Below are 21069 nucleotides of genomic sequence, written 5' to 3' on the forward strand. Positions count from 1 at the left end.
ATATTTTTTCTACAGAATTCAAATATTGGCATCTTTCCTTCATTACAGCAAGAACATCACTCTGAATTCCTGGACTACATGAAAATTTAGCGCACCATCTCTTTAATGTGCTAGTGCTAGGTAAAGGAATTCCCATTTTTTCTTTCCAAAAATCGTAGCTTTTAGATGACAGAGCTCTTATGACAATGCAACGTGAAATATCTTCACTAGTCCACCTGATTTTTTTCCTTCTTTTCTAGCAATGCGTTAATCTGCGTCTTTGTAGAAATATGCTTTAGACGTTTTTCCAAATTCTCCGATCAGTTCTGTTTTTTCCTAAATTTCGCTGTTTGGGATTTTAATTTTTGAGTTTCCGATACAAATTTCTTTCTAGATGTCGTCCACCTTCTTTGTCGCTGAGCAAACATTATAAAATTTTTCTTTTCTCTATTTTTCAATATTTTATTACAATTTTCTAAGGATATTATTTTGTTCTTCAAATTATCAATACATTCTTGTTTATCTTTACACTTAGGGCACTCAGGGATATTGTCACATAGGGCATTGTCACTTTTGAGTTTTATTTCAAAATCATTCACATTTGATTTATTATTGTCAACTTCAATTTCGTTCTCGGCCTCAAAATAAATTTTCTTTGGGCTTAATTCGTGTAGTCTTTCAAAAGCACTCTGCATTAGTTTTCTTTTCAAATGTCTCCGATTTCTTGGTGTTATTTCGTTTACTGCACACGATAAATTTACTTTCGGCACAGCATTGCATTTCAACAGTTTCTTTTGCGGCAATCCAAGCAAGCGATTTCTCATGTCATCTTCATAATCACTGCACAGAAAATGTTCGCTGCAAATTCTTGCGTTTTTCACATTATCCTGTCTTCGACATTTATGTACCCATTCTTTCGACAAAAGCAAATTGTCCTTTGGGAAAGCATGAAATACAATATCTCTTCCTTTCGTATTTCTATAAGTGTTACGGCACGTTGCTACAGCCCAAGAAGCCATATTACATAAAGGATACTTTAAATATAGAATTTAAAAGGAAAACTGACTAAAACTACTATATATATATACACACAAATTATTTTAAATATTTGCATTATTAGAAAACAAATATGTATGATTAAAATTAATTTGGGATATGCGATCTCCAGAAAATCGTGTCGCAACTGAATGAAACTACAGTTTTAAAGGCAGGCGCGAAATCAGAGCAGGTGCAACAGAGACACGTCAGATTACTTCCAGTTCCCCCCCCCTCCATGAGGTTCGCGTCGGCGCGGAGTCGAACAAAAGAATGACCTAGCCCTTCTATTTATCCCTGTACATTCCGCAAGAGAAGAAGAAAATGTGGTTACGTGGTTTAATAACAACAACATCCGCATGTGCTATGTTTACAATGGAGCGGATTATTAATTCCGCTGGGTACTACTTAGTCGGTTGCACGGATTTTTGGCGATTTACATTGGCGCAATTGTTGGCGCGGTTTTACAGTCGTCAGCCATCTTGAAAAATGCTGTTTTTACGTATTTATGCATATAGTAAAGTATTTGAAACTTTAAAATAATAAATATCGTTAAAAATATTGGATTAATTTTTTGTTGAAAACGTTGTTTTTTAAGATGGCTGGCAAATGTAAATAAATACATTTACTAAGAGTATAAAATGCTAAAGTAAGCTTAAATTATTACTTTCATATAATAGAATAAAAACACCGCTATGAAAACTTTTCGCCAACATTTAATTGGATTAGAATATTACTTAAATTGAATATCGAATTAAAAATATTATACTAACGTTTAAAAGAATTAAAATATTACTTAAATACTTTAAAATAAGTTTTATAGGATTTAATTATTTAACATTAAAACATATGTGGCAATAAATATCTCAGGAATTTTTGAAAACATTCTATTAATTTTTTAATAAAAATTGAAGTATACAATTATAAAGTAAAAGAAAATTATGTACTTACATTTTTAAAAGTATTTCACCTGTCGTATATTGATAAGTACTTCCCCCCCCCCGAAAAAAAAACGGTCTTCTAACAATCTTCATCTGTGATCCACCTCTCTCGCATTTTATAGAAGAATCAGTTTCCCTTCAAAAGCCTTCTACAAAAGCAAATATAAAACCTCCTCTTAAGCAGATAACTTTCATGTGCTTTGCCTAAATTAAACAACCTAAATAATTTCTAAGTTATAACATAAATTGTCATATCTCAGATGCTAATTAATTTAAAAGCAAAATAAGTAATGCTAATTTTTATTGTCGAACTGCATTTGAAATGCAGGCAACTTATATATAAATTAAATTTTACAACAAATGTCAAAGCGCTATCGTATGAATGAAATGAAAGTGAGAAAACGAAAATGCATAAATAAAATCTATGTATTTGTTATAAAAAATGTATTTTTACCTTAATTTCATGGTTCTTAGAGGCTTTTTGATTTTATTATCACTTTAGAATAGAAAATTTTACATGACTTCTACATCATTATAGCAATGTATAAATATTATTAAATCAAACTGAATCATGAAAGTAAGGCAGTTTGATTTAATAATATTCGAGAAATGAATTGGCACCCTAAAATGTACTCCATGAAAACATTATTCTTCTTAGTTTAATTTATATAGTGCATATGTTTTGCCTTAATCAAACAACCTAATTTTCATTTCGAAATGATAATGAAAATTATTACATTTGATCTGGTTAACTTAAAGCAAAATTAGCAATGTCAAATTTTTATTGTTTGAATGTAGTCAAATAATGTGCAAATTAGATTTCAAAACATTATTAAATTATATATGAATGAAATGAGAGAAATGACAATACACACACACACACATATAGTATAAAAAATCCATTTATTTGGTGGAAAAATAAAAGAGATACTTTACCTTGATGTAACCCTAAATTTATTTTGAAAGTTTTTTTATAGTTAGTTGCACATGTGGACAATAAGATGCCACAAGAGAGTCACTGTTTAAAGCTTCTAAATTTTATTCTAATTAATGAAAAAAGAATTTTGAGGGAATACAGAGATATCAAATCATGATTGTATGTGCAAACTGCATTTCGAAGAGCATTTTATTGATACATTTTACAGCCATACTGTCAGAGTTGAGGAAACAAAAATTTTATGAGGCAAATCATTACATAAACCTGAAGCAATACTTATCATATTTAACGAATCTTACGCTATTCAGAACTACAATGATCAGCTTTGATCACTGAAATAGTGAAAGATCTTGATCACATTTATTGCATCAATTTTTTGACATTGTTGTACAATAATGGCAAAAATGGTTTGACAAAATATTATTAAACAGGCCAATGTCAATGCAGATGATATTTGCAGTTGGGGGGGGGAGTTTTCATTGAAAGGTGATATTTCTTGTATCTTGAAATTCTAGCTTAAGTACAGCTTCTTTTCATCGAGTTCTATGAAGTTTTAAAAATTTACCTTTCTGACTTGTGTTTGCTTGCTTGTTTAAAGCTTTTGTGTAAAAATGAAATCGTGTGATAATATAAAATCTTAGAATTTTTTTGGTCAGCATTATTTTATGTAAATCACAACCTACATAATGACTTAATTTGAACGTTGATACAAATTGTACAACACTGCTTCTTTCTATTATATTTACATTAAAAAAATTCACAAAACACTTCTCAAGATATTCAATCAATGCATATAAACTATTTGAAGGATGTGTAAGATTCTTTTTACTAACTAAAGAAATAAATTCAGAATTTACTGTGCTTTCTAGTCCAACATTTCTTAAAACTTCTGAACAAGCAATACATTTCTCCACTTTAATCCACTTTCTAGCAACATATCCCGCAACGTAATAAACTATACGCGAGTCACTTTGTTGCGATGTGTACGTATGATCAACAGCTGTACAATAGAAATCAAATGATGAGCATGCATCAACCAACTGACCTTTTTCAATCAGTTGGTCAATTACATGCTCAATATGTTGACTATTTTTTACAGCATGCATTTTATCAATGGAGGGTGCAAGAAGTGCAGTTATAACTTCCTCTGATACATTTCCATGCTTTGGTGACTTGGCAAGATTGTAAAAACGCAGTGTTTCAATAATATTCAAAAATTCACTAGGTGTTGGATGATCGTTACAACCTTTAGACTGTCTGATAATACCAAATAAATTTTCTAATGCATCTTGACTTAGTCTTGAAGTTAAAATGTATTTTAAATTTAATTCTTCTGTCATGTAATGAAGTAGAAATAATGTTGATTTTAACGTTACACGTAACCCTTCAACAGTTGCATGACTAATCAAACCAAGTTTCATATTTTGTTCTTTAGTGAGCTTTTCCCATTCATCCAGAAATGACAAAAAATTTAATAATGCTGTGTGCTTGTCTGAATTTAAAAATAAAGCTTCTGCAGGATATCTAGATGTCATTGTATGAATTAATGAATTTATCTGTTTCACAAACTGTATTGTACCTTCTAAATTCCCGTACATTTCTTCTATTTCATTATGGAAGAAACTAAGGCCATTGACTACTTCATTTCCAAACAACTGAAATGCTAAATCCACTCGCATCTTTTCAAAGTTATTCGGAAAAAGATGCTTTCTATTAATATGTGGCATTGCTTTTAAAGTAACGGCACCACAATCTTTCTTCCATGCACAAATTACATGCTCTGGGCGCACTTCTCCATATGGTGTGTAAAATCCATGTTTCAAAAAGGCATTTCGCATACATTTTATTAAATGTGGAAAGTCAGATATAAAATTTAACTTGCGTGTTTCATCACATGGATGATTTATCTGATATTCAGTTGTATTATCTGATTGAGTACCTATACCAAATTTCTTCCACATTACTTTATTCCACGTAGCCCCATCACAAGTTATAAAATCTACATACAGACCTGCATTTTCTAACAAAATTGTTGCTTCTATTATCAAGTTAGCAAGCAAGGTTCCTTTAATATTGTTGCATGTGGCAAAAACTGCAACAATCTGCTTCCAGTCACCCACAAATGGTTGAAATAGGAATACTAATCCATGATTGCTTTGCTTTTTTCCATTTTGAAAATTTTCCAAGTCCACAAATCCTTCAATTTGACCATCTGAACTCACGTGCAAATTTTCAGATAACTTCATTTCATCTATCAATATACCACCATGGAGAAAATATGGTTCCATGCTTTGAGTTTTTACTTTGATTGCCTGAAAAACAGAATCACAGAAACCAAATCCACTGCGGTAATTTTTAACATATCTTTGTAGGCAGTTCTTTCCAGGCACAATCAGAATTTTATTTTCACGGATATGTTCATAAAGTTTTGGTCCTTTCATTCTCATTATTATACATTCAATTAACCATTTTGGATCATAAATCATACCTTGAGTACTTTTACGTTTGGAGGCATTATTAAAAGCATTTATAGCAAGTAATTGCTTCGGATTTGAGGCAACAACAGAAGTGCCCATTTCATTTGTTTTTTGTTCCTTCAGTTTTAAGGATAACTCTGTAATTTTTTTTCTTAAACAACATATCAATTTGTTTTTTCTATTATTGCTTAATTTTGATTTCAAATAATTATTTTTACAAATTTTTTTTCAGTAATCTATTTACATATTTACAATGCACACATGTTGCAGACTCATTAATTTTAATTGCACACTTTTTACTGTACATCTGATCATGCATAATATTTACATTTTTATGATAGTGCTGATTATATTCCAAAATGGTTCCAACACCACTGCAGACAGATATTGCCTCAATATTATTCAGTAAAATTACCAGCTCGCTCACAGCACTAAAAGTAACAGATTGGGTTTTTTGGCCACACATGAAAACATCTGCAATGAATTCATTATTTTTTTCAATGATACTGACTAATTTTCTGACCAAAGGGTACGGAAAATTTTCATTATAAATCAGATTTAAGAATACTATGGATTGAGGACAGCTTTTGATTTTTAATTTTGACCAAAATGAGAAGGTAACTGGACAGTCTCTACATCACTTATCGCTACAGTTCTTTTAACAGGGATGTTTGAAATATTAATATTTTCTTTATTCATACATGTTTTTTTTGTCACAGTTGTTATATTATTTCTGACTTTCCTTTTTTGTGGTAGAGGTTTATTAAAATACTTTGGAGCATTCGGAAATATGCTAGGTATTGCTTCAGGTTTAAGCAGTGGTTTACCTCTTGGAATTTTTATTTCCTCACCGTTAACAATATGATGATAATATTTCTCAATAAAATGTTCTTCAAAATGCAGTTCACACACACTGTGGTGAATCGATAGTTCTGTATCTCCTCTGGAGATTCTTTTCGCCCATTCTCGACGAAGATTTTCATCTTTGGGAACTTTAAACAGTGATGCTTTTGTGGCATTTTGGTGACCAGATATACAGCCGGGAACAAAACACTTTCGTGAGAGTTTTGCCGACATATCAAATTACGTTTCAGCAGCTCACAACAAAAAAGAATACCCAAGATTATTGTGTAAAATTATTAGCTCACTTACAGCATTAAAAGTAGCAGTAATGATTCGATCTTTAATAGGAAGATAGCAAGCGACAGATGTCAACGATTGTAAACAAACGTCTACCTGATTTCGATGGGGCATATGCGCTGACAGCGCCCTCTATTATTTGTACGAAAAAGATTACCGTGTTTTAACACGGGGTGTATGGGGCGATAATCCCACTATATCTTCTAGTACACTATAATAGAGCTTTCGACGTCATTTGTTTTGTCACGTGGTAAAGCTTCTCGAGGCCTTGTAATAAAAAACCTTTTATGGAGTACAGCGGTTATGTTTTAATCCTTTAAAAAATCAGTTAAGAAGTCAGAGGTGATTTTATGTACAACTGAATTAATTCATGTTTATATTTTTACTTTATGCAATACACACTTGAGAAATACCGGATCATTACAAAGGAAGGAAAGTGGGTTATTTGCTTGAGAAGGTTATATCCATGTTCTATTTTGCTAATGGAATGTTGAAAAAACACTATTTAACATAGTTTATTAATGTTTTATCGTGATACATATTAAAGTATGTTAATAAAAATAATAATAATATAATATATAGTTTAGATAAGTTCTGGCAACAGTGAGTGTTGTCGTCATCAGGAGATCGTGATTCGCGATACTGTCGTTCAAAAAAAAAGCTATAGTTTGTAATTCCAATAAAAGCATCGTATTTTTGCTCTGCTATTCGTTTTTCTCTTTATTTTTAGAAATACCTTTTTAGGTTATGTATTTTTAAGAAATACTTTTTTAGGTTATGGGTCAAGCAAACTCCCATATTGCGTCAAATGTTTTGAATTGATGTTTTCTAGAAGAAACGGAACTCGTTAAGCCTAATCAAGTAAGTGTTTTGTTTTCGTTATAGCAATCGAAAGTTGTTTAGAAATCAAAGTATGGAATTATCTAAGGTCCAAGTAAAGCCTTTATCAGGTGAAAGCGATTGGCTTATATGGAAATACAGGATAAAATTTGTTTTAAATTATCATCTTGGTGCTTTAGAAATTGTAGAAGGAACTATAGTGAAACCAGAAATTCTTCCTGTAGATGCTCCGATTGCTCAACAAGAGAAATATAATGAAGCTGTTAAGAAGTTTCAAAATGCAAACACTAGTGCTATGATGGCATTAACGAATTCCATGACGGAAGAAACTCTGCAAAAAGTTATGAGATTTCAAACTGCTAGAGAAGTGTGGTTGGAATTACATAAGTTATTTGAAGCATCATCAGAAAATCAATTGTATAATATATGCATGCAATTTTTTCAATTCAAGTGGAATGAAAATGATAATATGGCGGCTCATCTTTCCAAATTAAAAAACTTATGGAATGAGTTGAATTCAGGACTTGAAAAGAAAAATGAAAATAAGTTACCTGACATGCTACTCAATTGCAAGATTTTAGATGTCTTACCAGGACAATACCATTTGTTTAAGTCAAGTTGGTTACTCTTGGGTGAAGACAAAAGAACAGTTGATGAGTTAACAGCACAGCTTTGCTCTCATGAAAGAGAATTTAAAAGTCATGAGAAAGGCAATACGAATGAACGAGTGGCATTAGTAATGTCAAAATCTGAAAAACAAAAGCAATATAAAAAAGATAAATTCAGAAGAAAACCAAGAAAAGAAGATATTTGCAATTATTGCAAAAAGAAAGGACACTGGGTAAAAGATTGTAAACAGTGGATTGCTGATGGAAGACTACACAAGAATAGGTTAACGAAAAACAATGAAGCAAATACAGGCAGTGTAATACTGATGTTCATTGACGAAGAGGCTAAGACTGATCGAACATCTTTTTGGATTGATAGTGGAGCTACAAGACATATCATGAATTGTTTCACATACTTTATTGACTTTATGAAGTTTGATAGTCCCTGTAGCATCAAGGCTGCTGGAAAAGAAACTTTAGTTGCTCTTGGTAAAGGTACAGTATGTGTCAAAACAACTATGGTAGTAAAATCCAAAGAATTTACCTTAAAGATGTTTGGTATGTCCCTGAGATAAACAGAAATTTATTTTCTTTACTTGCTGCTCAAGATAGAAATCCGAATAGTAAATTTATTTCAACAGTTACAGAATGCTGGTTAAAGGTTAATGGTCAAGTAGTGCTTTTTGGAACTCGCAAAGTATATGGTACTTTATACAAGGCAGCTATCGAACCTATTATGCCTGATAAAATTATAGAAGTTCATGCTGCTGAAGCATACAATTTCTTGTTAGAGTTATAGCATCAGAGATGGGGACATCAAGATAAACGTCACATTAAGAACATGCTTGAGAAAGAATTAGGAATTAAAATCCCATTTGAAAGAAAATTGTGTGAACCATGCATTTTTGGCAAAGCACACCGTTTACCATTTGGCATAAGAAAGCCAGCCAGCAAGCCTGGTGAATTAATTTCATCTGATGTCTGTGGACCTTTTGATGAATCTTTCCAAAAGAAAAGATACTTTGTTGTGTTTAAAGATAGCTACACAAAGTTTCGTTATGGGTATTTTATCAAAGAAAAATCTGCTGTTGTAAATATGTTACAACACATGCTTGCACACGCTAAAATTTTAGGACATTCAGTCAATGAATTTCTCAGCGATAATGAAGGCGAGTTTGACAATGACAAAGTGCGTGCTATTTTGCATTCTGAAGGTATAACTCAAAGACTAACAGCACCTTATTCTCCTGAACAAAATGGCTCTAGTGAAAGAGACATACGTACAATAATCGAAATGGCAAGAACATTTAAGTACTCAAATTCTGAAGCTCATTTTCCTGCAGCAATGTGGGCTGAACTAGTCAACACTGCCATATATGTACTAAACAGAACTGGCAAATCATCAGTAGAAGGCATGAGTCCTTATGAGCTATGGTTTAAAAAGAAACCTCGAATTAAGCATCTTCGTATAGTAGGATCTGTGTGTTATGCCCATATTCCTAAACAAAGAAGAAGGAAAATGGATAATAAAGCTACAAAAGCTTATTTAATTGGTTATGATGCAGACGAAAGATACCGACTATGGATCAAAGAAACCAATAGTGTGATCTGTTCACGTGATATTATATTTAACGAAAAGCTCACAAATTGTGAAGAAAGGGTGCAGTTACCTATTCAAGATCAAGATAGCCTAATTTCTGGCTCTGAACATCAACAAAATTCAGAAAAAGATAAGTCAGAAAAGTTTCTTTGTGAAGAAGATAATTCAGAAAAAGAATACAACAAAGAAATATCTGGAAATATATCAGAAGAACATTTTGAAAGACAAGAATGTGAAGATATTAATTTGCAAAATAATGCACAGTCAAGATTCCTAAGAGATAGAGCTGACTTGAGAAAGCCAAAGCGTTTTGAAGATTATATAATGATAAGTGAAGCTTTTATTATTGATTCTGAAGAACCTGAATCTTATGAAGAAGCGATCAACTGTAAGCAAAGTGTTAATTGGAAAGAAGCTATGGATTCAGAAATGAAGTCATTGATAGAGAATGAAACATGGAGTTTAGAAAAGTTACCAAAAGATGCTAAAGCTATACCATGCAAGTGGGTTTATAAGATCAAAAGGAATCCTGATGGATCTATTGATAAATTCAAGGCTAGACTTGTTGCCAAAGGATGTACTCAACATTTTGGAGTTGATTATGATCAAACGTTTAGTCCAGTAACAAAGTTAGGAACTATTCGTTCAGTTTTGAGCATCGCAGCCAATGAGAAAATGCATCTTTCTCAGTTTGATGTCGGTTCAGCATTCTTATATGGAAAACTTGAAGAATCTATATACATGCAGCAACCATAAGGATATAGTGACGGTTCGAAGAAAGTCTGTAAGTTGAAACGCAGTTTTTATGGACTTAAACAATCATCACGCTACTGGAATAAATATTTTGGAGATTTTGTGTCACAGCTGGGCTTCAAGACAAGTGAAGCTGATCCATGCTTATATATAAGAAACAATAACGGCAAGAAGCTAATCGTATGTTTATATGTAGATGATGGTTTAGTAGCATGAACAGATCTACAAGAATCTGAAAAATTTCTCAGAGAATTGAATTCGAGATTCAGAATCACAACTAAACCAGCAGTATACTTTCTTGGACTTGAAATTAAACATCTTGAAGATGGAAGTATTAAAATTAGTCAGCAAGCTTATGCAAGAAAAATTCTTCAAAAATTTGGGGTGGAAGATTGCAAGCCAGTGTCAACTCCTATCCTGAAGGAAGGTCTAACTGAAAAGAAAAAGGAAGATAAATCAAACAGAGAAATTTTTCCTTATAGAGAAACTGTAGGAGCTTTAATGTATCTTATGTTAGGCACAAGACCAGATTTAGCTTACTGTGTTGGCATTCTATCACGTTACCTAGAAAATCCTTCGAAAGATGATTGGACAAAAGTGAAACGTGTATTCAGATACATAGCAGGTTCTCTAACTAAAGGTGTTACATACAAGAATAAATACAAACCAGGAATTCTAGAATGCTATAGTGATGCAGATTTTGGAGGCTGTCAAGAAACAGGAAAATCAACGAGTGGAGTAGTGATATTATATAGTGGTGGAGCTATATCATGGATTAGCCAAAGGCAATCAGTTGTTGCAACTTCGACGACTGAAGCAGAAGTAATTGCAGCTAGTGAATGTTCTAGAGAAGTAATTTGGTTAAAGCGACTATTTAGTGATGTAACCAAGTTACGTGAAACTCCAGTAATTCAAGTAGACAACGCCGTTGCAGTGAGACTGTCACAAAATCCGGAGTTTCATCGACGCACAAAACACATTGATATCAAGCACTTTTTCACACGAGAGAAAGTTCTAGAAAAGGAAATCATTGTGCAGCAGGTACCTACAGAGGCGCAAGTTGCTGACATAATGACTAAACCTTTATTTAAACCGAGACTGTTAATTCTTTGTGATAAGATGGGACTTTTGTGACTTTTTTCTTTTAATTTATTGTTATTATTTTTTTTTACAAGGGGAAGTATTAAAGTAAGTTAATAAAAATAATAATAATACAATATATAGTTTAGATAAGTTCTGGCAACAGTGAGTGTTGTCGTCATCAGGAGATCGTGATTCGCGATACTGTCGTTCAAAAAAAAAGCTATAGTTTGTAATTCCAATAAAAGCATCGTATTTTTGCTCTGCTATTCGTTTTTCTCTTTATTTTTAGAAATACCTTTTTAGGTTATGTATTTTTAAGAAATACTTTTTTAATACAACTACATTTTTAAGAACAACATTACAAAGCTTACCATTATACACCTAAATTTATCTCAGTTTTCACCCTGAGATGGAATCCCAGGAAAAATATTGTTAATGATGGACTAGATCAAAGTAGTGATATAGAGAAAGCACACGTGGGATCTTTTCCTTTACTGAATAACAACTGCCAGTCAATTTACAGCAAAATATATATGCCTACATTGCCTACTGTCCATTAAATTAAATATAACCTTTCAATCGCTCTTAATATTATTCTTGTTTTAAAAGTAATTGTTGTCAGTTAATTCTATCAGTAACCTTTAGTATGCATAAGGTAGTAAGGAATATGCTTTTTAGACACATAAACATTGCTTGGAGTATCCTAAATTTTCATTTATATTTTAAAATACACAGTGTAACAAGTAACAAGAGCCATAAAATATATGGAATTTACATTCTTACCACAGATGTGGTAAGTCATGAACTCATTGGCACCGAAAAGTCATGAACTCATTGGCAACTTTGAAGAGCATTTGCAAACTAGTTGGTGAGTTAGGAGAGGGATGTTTGTTTGCATATCTTTAAATTTATTTCAACGATGCATCCACCACCACCTATTGTTTTACATTCTTCCTCTTCAATACAAGACACGCACAATTATAGGCTTTTTTTCACCGTTATTTTCCCTATAAATCTTTTTAATAAAAAAAAAAAAAAAAAAAAAAAAAAAAAAATCAGAAAATTGCAAAATTTTGGCACCAGAATCCTAAAATGAGAAAGGAAAGGGAGGCATGTGATGCCTTTTATGCTGTATGCATGCAGAAAGCTACGTCGCCAAAGATTTTACCATAGACAACAGAAACTGCAGTATATGGTCCACCCCAATGCTGAAGTACTGAAATTCCCATAAGAGGGATCATAATCTGCAACCACACTGGTGAAAATAGCTGGAGAAGTGCTGTCTGGGAGAATGCTATGTGTATACTTGGGTTGCCACATAAATTATTTTTAGTGACATGTGTAGCCACATAAAGTTATCTTCGCAACATGGTTTAGACCATCAATATTTTTTCACAGCATTCTGGTGAGGTTCAGAAAATTAGAAAGTACCAAAATTCATCATTTTAGAATTATTTTGAGTAAGTTATACACTTTGTGAACTGTGATGGACAAAAATTAATAAGCTGTGCTTCCCTCAAACCAATTTCCTTTCTTCCACACAATGATTTATTTGCATATATCAGAACTTTACTATTGCAATATGCTTTTGGAATGATTATTAATTCATTCTATGAGATTTTTAATATCCCATGACATAACAGACTGAAACAAGAAAAAAAACGAACAGTTTTCTGTTTTCATTATTTTTACCAAATCAAAAAGACCCATATTTATAAAATGAGAACGTGGCTAGCAAAAATGAAATATAAAATTACATACACAATTATCAGAAGTCAGTTATGATTATACATGACTGTTACAGTTAAATAGTACTATTTATTGGCACTTTACCACCAAAGAAAACGCGCAGACATCATTGCTGGGAAATAGCTACCTCTAAAATTCTGAGATGTAATAAATAATCAATAGGTACCTTTGTCAAAATTTGAATTATCATTTTTAAAGCACATTGATACTTAATTATGTTAAAAGAAAAAAAAAGCACTATCCTACTTGATCTGGTTTTCCTAAAGCTGGTGAATGCTTAAGCTATGAACTCACTAGTTTGACTCATTGATTAAGATAACATAATCTATATGTATGGCTGTTACAGTTATATTATTCTTCAGTTTAGAACTACGTAGGTGCTACATAGCAAAAAGTTAAAGTAGTTTTTTTAAAAAAGACCATTGTTTAAGCTAATTTTGGTAGAAAAAAGCAGCCAGGTGCTTTGCCATATTCAAATAACCTAACCAAACCCTCATTAAAACATTATAACTGATTACAGCTATAATTGTGCATAGAACTTTACAAATAGAAGGATAAATAATATAAATTCATTGTTTCCAGATGAATCTTAATACATCAACACCATCAAGGATCACATCCATGGTCTGCATCAACAAAATGCCACATTATGTCATGCATTATGCATCCCCATACAGGTTTGAAACCAAGTGTAATCGTATGGTCCATTACATAGTTGCCTTCACGTTTAATGCTCATCGGTGGCCAGGGCAACCTGTATGAGTGCAATAGGCAGCAAGACATAGGAGCGTCAAAATTTTTAGAATTTTGGCAGGAACTGGAAGGCATAATTTGCAAGCAGCCGTTATTCTATTAGGTGATAAAATGTCTAGCTCTGGCTTCGCTAGCAGCCAAGCAGTAAAGTAGTTGAATACTGGTAATTCGACCTGGGGTTCACATTCTGGCGAACAGGTTAGCTGTATGTGTGTTTTCATAGTTTTCCGCATGTATGAAATATGTATAAGCTAATTTCTCTTTGAAAGTACTCCATGAAAGTATCTCTACCCTTAGCCAAGTTACTATACTGTAATCAAATAAATTAAACACCCCCCCTCAAAAAAAAGAACAGCCTCCATGTTTAATGTGCAGTTGAACAGGTGCCATTGTTTAGGGCTACTGTAAATGATTTATCAGATTTAAAATTCTAATATTGAAAATATTATGCATATTATAATGATCGAATCCAAGTAAAGAATGATAAATTATCCAGATTTTCTTTACGTAATGTTTTGCTGTGTATGTTATGTGAGCACCAAGTACATTATGTACAAAAAAACCATGTGAGCACAAGGTACATTTTGTACATAATGTATTAACAGTACATTATGTACAAAAATGCACTCCTTAATGTTTGCCCAATGGAAGACTTCAAATGTGATAGATGATGCAGTATGGAAACTCGGGGTACAAAAAATGTGAAATCAATAGCCATTTGGAAGTGTGCTATGTGATCAATGTTCATAAAATGTCTGTAGCATGCGAGGTGATTTTTTAGTTTCTAGTTCATTTCCATAAATTGATTATTGTATGTATACTACTAATGAAAAGGCAGTGTTTTTAAAATCTGATGAATCATTTATTATTACTCTGAGGTTTTCAAAGCTCACTGCTATCTTTAGAGGTTGTCTAGAACTAGTGATCAACAAGTAATGTCTGGCACATAACAGAGAACAACTCCTAAATTCCCACCACTTTTTTATTGGTCTATTTATCCCTTGATCTATGATTTCATCAGATCTGTTATCTACTGAATATATCAGGCCTATGATTATAAAAAAATTAAAGCACCACAGTCTACCCATGGCTATATCAGCTGAACACTGGTAATAATTGAAATCTCATTTTCTCACATATTTTAGGTACACATCCAGTATCTGTTTATCTTCATGCAATGGCTGTACGAGGTTATATTACAAGTTTAACTGTTTTTTAACCATGTATTTTAAGTCTAACTGATTTGCTTACCTATGTACAGTTAAACCATGTATTAAAATTTATTTGTATAATAAATATGGCTTTATCTCCTGTCTTCAATAATGTTACGCTTTTAATGGCCGTCAGTGTTTTATGATTACAACAGTTATTTATATTAATGTTAATCCCCCAAAATATTAAATCACTGTGGGAATCTACAAATTAGAGAAACTGCAATTATCATTTTCTTCTCATATTTGATCTAAGGCAGAGGTTCTCAACCTTTTGACTAATGCGTACCATCTAAACAAAAATTGAAAACCTTTAGTACCACCACTACAAAATACTACTACCACCACCGCTCTTGAACAAAGCTCAGATCGCATAATTTACAAGTGTTAGAGAAAAAAATCAGGATGTTAGGGTTTTAATTTTTGAATTTAATAGTTAAAAATACTTTGCTTCTTTGCGTACCACCGGTTGAGAACTGATCTAAAGAAATGCCCTCATGTTGTTTAGATTCATCCACACTCATTCCGCAAACTAACTGTGGCAATTTTTACATTTGTGTCCATTAACAGTCATATGGTAAGTGCGTTAAGTGTTAATATCAGTAGAACATATTCGCTGCACTGATGATTTTCATACTCTTTCTCAAATGTACATATATCTACTAATAATTTATTCATAGTAAATCATTAACAGAAGATTTTATTCTTTGATTTTACTTACTACACATTTTACCTAACTTGTTAGCTTTTATGCACTTTTTTAACATACATGTATACACGTAAGTTTACATATTTCCTAATTAATATTTCTTTCCCTTTATTCAGCATTTCCTGAAAAACTAATATTGCTGTTTGGTGTTTGTTATTAATTTTTCATTAAAATGCATGCATAAAATTTTTTTTTTTTTTTTTTTTTTTTTTTTTTTTTTTTTTCCCCTCAGAATTTTACTTCTCATGATGAATAAGCATTATTTCCATCAAGTTGGAAAATTTGGATCTAGGAAAATATAAATTTTGTCCAGTTTTGTCAGACATCATTCTAAATCTCAAAACAAAGCTATAGCACATTATTTCAGAGACAATTTTGATTAAAATCTGTGCAAAATAACATCAACAAGAGAAATTATCCTAGCTGTATCTAAGCAAATGTTCTGTGATACATATTTATGTAGGTATAATATATTTATGATATATTTTATTATAAAGATTAAGAGTTTTACTAAACATGTATCACTATTACCTAGCTCCATAATTAAAGCCACAAAACATTCGTACGCTAATCTCAGGCAGGTCATGGCTGGCTTGGTCTTTCATGTATTTTCTAATCGGAAAAGCAGATATGAGACAAATATCATTTAGTAAGATAATCTACATGAGAGCATCTCTCAAGCAAAATACTTGCCAGAATTAATTACCTTTTAAAGGTACATTAAAAGCATGATGTTATGAAGAAAATTTCTACAAAGCAAACCCCCCCCCCCCAAAAAAAAAAGTCTAAAGTACAAATTAGCAGGAAATCCAGCCTTAGTCCTATTTATTATAGCATTGTTAGATTTATCGTTTTAAACTCTTAATTAATTTACTCAGAAAAAATATTCTATTAAGAAATTTTATATTCTCATCATCAAGAAAAATATATTGTTTTAATATGTTTTTATATGGCTGCTTCATTTTACACAATATATTACTTTGTGAAGCCAAATAATAGATACGCAAGCTTTAGTTAAAAATCAATTGTGTAAACCATGTTTTGAAATTTTTATATATAATTAGGTGCTTTATTAGTGTTGGAAACAAGATTTTGTAAATAATTATTTTCTTTTCACAAGACATGCTGTATTTTTGTGTTAAATCTGGCTGGTATTTTCATGATGTTCACTGAGCACTGCTACTAAAGCATTAATTTTACATCACTATGCACAATGGCAAATGGTATGAGGACAACTAAATGGTGACAGTGATTACTTCTGGTGCTTTTTATTAAATCAGATCTGTAGATTTCATAAACATAATAAAATCTGAGATAGAGTTAATAATTAATCACGAATCAACCTGACTGCTTTATATAATCTTAAACAATGCCTGAGACTTATGGAATAGCCACTTTAATGAGGAAGTACCGAGTGTCTAATTTTACATCTGATGTCACTCAAAACAGTTTTATGTATCTTATCATGCACATGAAGTATATCATGATGTAAAATTTTTGATCAACAAGATGATAATGTAAATCGAGCCTCCAGCAATGGACACTTCACATTATCAGATATACCCCATTAATAGACAGTTCCTTAATTTCTTGATTTCGAAGCAGAGAACTATTGTACACATACCTAGTGATCCTGTAACTGTCCAGTAGCGGGTGGGTTTACTATACTTCAATTTGTTGTAATGAGCATACATGATGCCATTAATTATATCCTCAACGATATCCCTGCCACTATGATAATGAAAAACTGCAGTTGCTTATCATAGTGTTGAACTTAATTTTCCATCTGTGAAAATATTAATTTGATCCAAGACACTCTGATATTGATAAAACAAAGTATCATGCACAAATTTCATGCGAATATAATTATTTTTGCTTTGCATATATTGCTAATGTTTACTTCAGGACAATCTGGCTATTTTGTAATTGTAAGTCACTTCGTTATTTAATTGCTCTACTGGTAGGTAGGAAGAGTATAAAAGAAAATCGGAGAAAGTGCAGAATCACACACTGCTTAGCGCGTTTTTAAGAATTGCAAAAAATCGGTATCCATCAACCTATTTTCACTTAAAAATATTCCCAGAATTGCACAAAAATGGCATTGCGCACTCCCTTGATTTTATCCATGTACACATTGACCTATTTTCATTTATAAAGTCAAGTAAGTAAGTATTTAAAGTAAAGAAAATTGACAAAAATCCAATTCTAAGTAATGCCAAAGTAATGGACACCATGCTGATAAGTCCAGGCTGATGCAAACGTTGATGCACCATACGAGCAGATAATAGGCGTGCTGCAAACATGCCCATTTTCTGACTAATGATCCGTGATGTGGTTGTCAATTTCCCAGGGTTAACCTAACAATATATCTATCTTCTCGGGCGTTAGTCATAGATGCATGCCGTTCAGTATAATCCTCAGCATTCCATTGATGACATATTCACATAACAATGGTTGGATGTCGACTAGTGCAACGGGCGATATCACAGAACATTAATCACACTCTCAATAGACAAAAATCCTGGCTCTATCGAATTCCGACACTTGCCGGTAAGCATTTAAAATTATTATTCAAGGCATAACATGATATTCTGAGAAAATTCCAACTTACAATGTGCTTTCTGAATGACAAATCCACTACAAAACTTTTTTAAATTATTAATTCATCATGCCAAACTCTACCTAGAAATATCATAATGACTGTTTCCAAGTTTTTGAATGCTTATTTTTTTCCTGTTATTCACATAACTTAGCATGCAACTGAATACCCACATCCAAAACTGAAACAATGTTTTTTGATGCATTATTGGTGACAAAATAATATTCTAGTTTGTCTTTTTGTACCTTTTTAAAAGGCGGACATCATCAGAAGTTGTTCTATATTTTTAAATGATCGAAAACATTCAGAATATCGGTTATTACTGTAAATATTAACAGTCCTCCATTTTATAATTTTGGTTCTAGAAAATATTAACATACCAATGAAATATTAAAAGATTAAACCGTTCTGCCAAAAATTTTCAAAAATACAAAACCAGTCTTGTTTTATTATAAAATAAATAAAAAAAAGCCCTTCATGTCACCCTCAAAATTGAATCTCTTATCTTAAATCAAAAATCTCTTACATTATCTCACAACTTCTGATATTTGAAAATCTAAAGTACAATAATAAATACTTTTATGCTCCAGTAAAGAAAATTTTTTTTTACATATTTATATATTTCGTTTGACGAAATTTGTCTTCCTAGTAAATATATATTATACCGTCCAAATAAAATAGTTCAAGCACTATGTCTGAAGAGCTTTACGTTCTATATTCTTTACCAGATATGCATACAAAATTTATTACGTTTTATACAGCACTTGTTGTGAATCCATGCAATCGGCTTGTCACGTGACCAAACAAGTGACGTTATTACGTAGCAAGCCGATCAGCCAATAGTGATTCAGCATTTTCTCAGCAGGGAGTACAGCGAGTACGTTTTAGGAACATGCGCACCTTCCGCTGAAATTAATTGATTTTTCTAATTTAGAAATTTATGGCTATTGCCAGAAATTAAAAAATATGTTTGGAAAAAATTTTCTCTTACCTTGATGTCAACAAAAAGGGTCTTTTGTTATTCAAGAAAAAACATGTGAACAATATTTGTTTTAAAGTAATGCCGGATATCACGATACTTGTAACAAGCTGTGTTAAGGACGAAATGAAGAAATCAATTAATTATGAAACATTTGTGCAAATTTCTGCAGAAAACGAGGTAAGATTTATAATTGACGCTTACCAGTATTAATAATATTTTTATTAAGAAAATTAAGTGTATATCAGTTACTTGAAAACTATTCCCGAGACCTTGAATAACGTTTTCTAAACTTTTAAATGTAAGTGCAAGAATAGTACATTCATAGTTTATGTATAGTTGTACTAAATAGCCGAATTCGTGAAAGATCTGTTTATCTGCAAGAACAAAGCCAATTTTCTCTTCTTAATATTAATTAATGTCATAGAATATTTTATGTAGCTAAAATTTTATTCATTTCATTAGGATAAGTTTTAATATTTTAGCTGTCGTGATCGATTTTTAATGAATACACATAAGTAGAGGGAAAAGGCCGGTTTGGAGCCATGAGGTGCTGAGGTGCTCACAGAGGGGGGGGAATTTACAGAGGAGCACGTGGGGTTGCTGCGTCATCAACCCTGTGGCTCAAGCACGGATGCGTTGCATCCTGTTCCTGACGTCATCACGCTTTATCACCTCGGATTATCTTGCTACGTCAGCCACATGTTTCATCCTGTTTGTGTTGTAATCTGGTTTCATGTCCGCGCTTATCTATTAACGAAAATCCGCCATGTGATTGCAACATGAGAGAAGTTTCTAGTGCATTCTTTTTAGTTCAGCAACGACCGCTAGAGGGCAGTAGTCTTACCCATAGCGCTTTCTGATTGGTTCTCGTGGATCCATACCAAGGCCTATATAAAGAGACGCTGGACCCTATCATATCATTTTTGGCCTGCTATGCGGATGACACCGCTGTAGCGGTCAGATCTATTCAGCCTAACAGGGCAATTTCTGTTATGCAGGATATAATTATGGACATTGAGGAGTGGTGCTCCAGGTGGAAGATTTCCATCAATGCGACTAAATCACAGCTACTTCTTGTTAGAAGGAAGAAAATACTGGTCTCAGTTCAGCCACTTTACCTATTCGGCCAACGTGTCCCGATGGTAAACAAGGCCAAGTATTTAGGTGTTTACTTGAATCGAAGACTCACGTGGAGTACGCATGTCAATTACATTGCAAACAAGACCAGAGGAATTGCTCAACAATTACAAGTACTGCTAGGGCGCAGCTCGCAGTTAGATCTGAGAAGGAAAAGACAGATTTATATTTCCATTTTAAGACCAATTATGTGTTATGCGTCCCCTGTCTGGGAGACTGCTACGAGCTCAGATATCAACAAATTGCAGGTGACTCAAAACACAATCTTACGCACCATGACAGGAGCGCATTTTTACATCCGTAACAAACTCCTGCACGATGATTTACAAGTTGAATATATTGACAAATATCTGCAAAAACTTAACAGCAAGTTCTTTGACAAAGGCTTGAATTGCAGTAAAGGAAACTTTAATGCTGTACTGAACTATGTCTGCATTCCTGAGGACTACAATATCAGGCCTTTCACGGCTCACAGAATGAGGGATCACAATTTTGTCACTTAGCCCACTCGTTTTCAAATATGTAAATATCACATT

Source organism: Stegodyphus dumicola, chromosome 3 (assembly GCF_044657685.1).
Source record: "Stegodyphus dumicola isolate Sdum_Otavi_A_Nest chromosome 3, ASM4465768v1".
Classification (NCBI taxonomy): Eukaryota; Metazoa; Arthropoda; class Arachnida; order Araneae; family Eresidae; genus Stegodyphus; species Stegodyphus dumicola.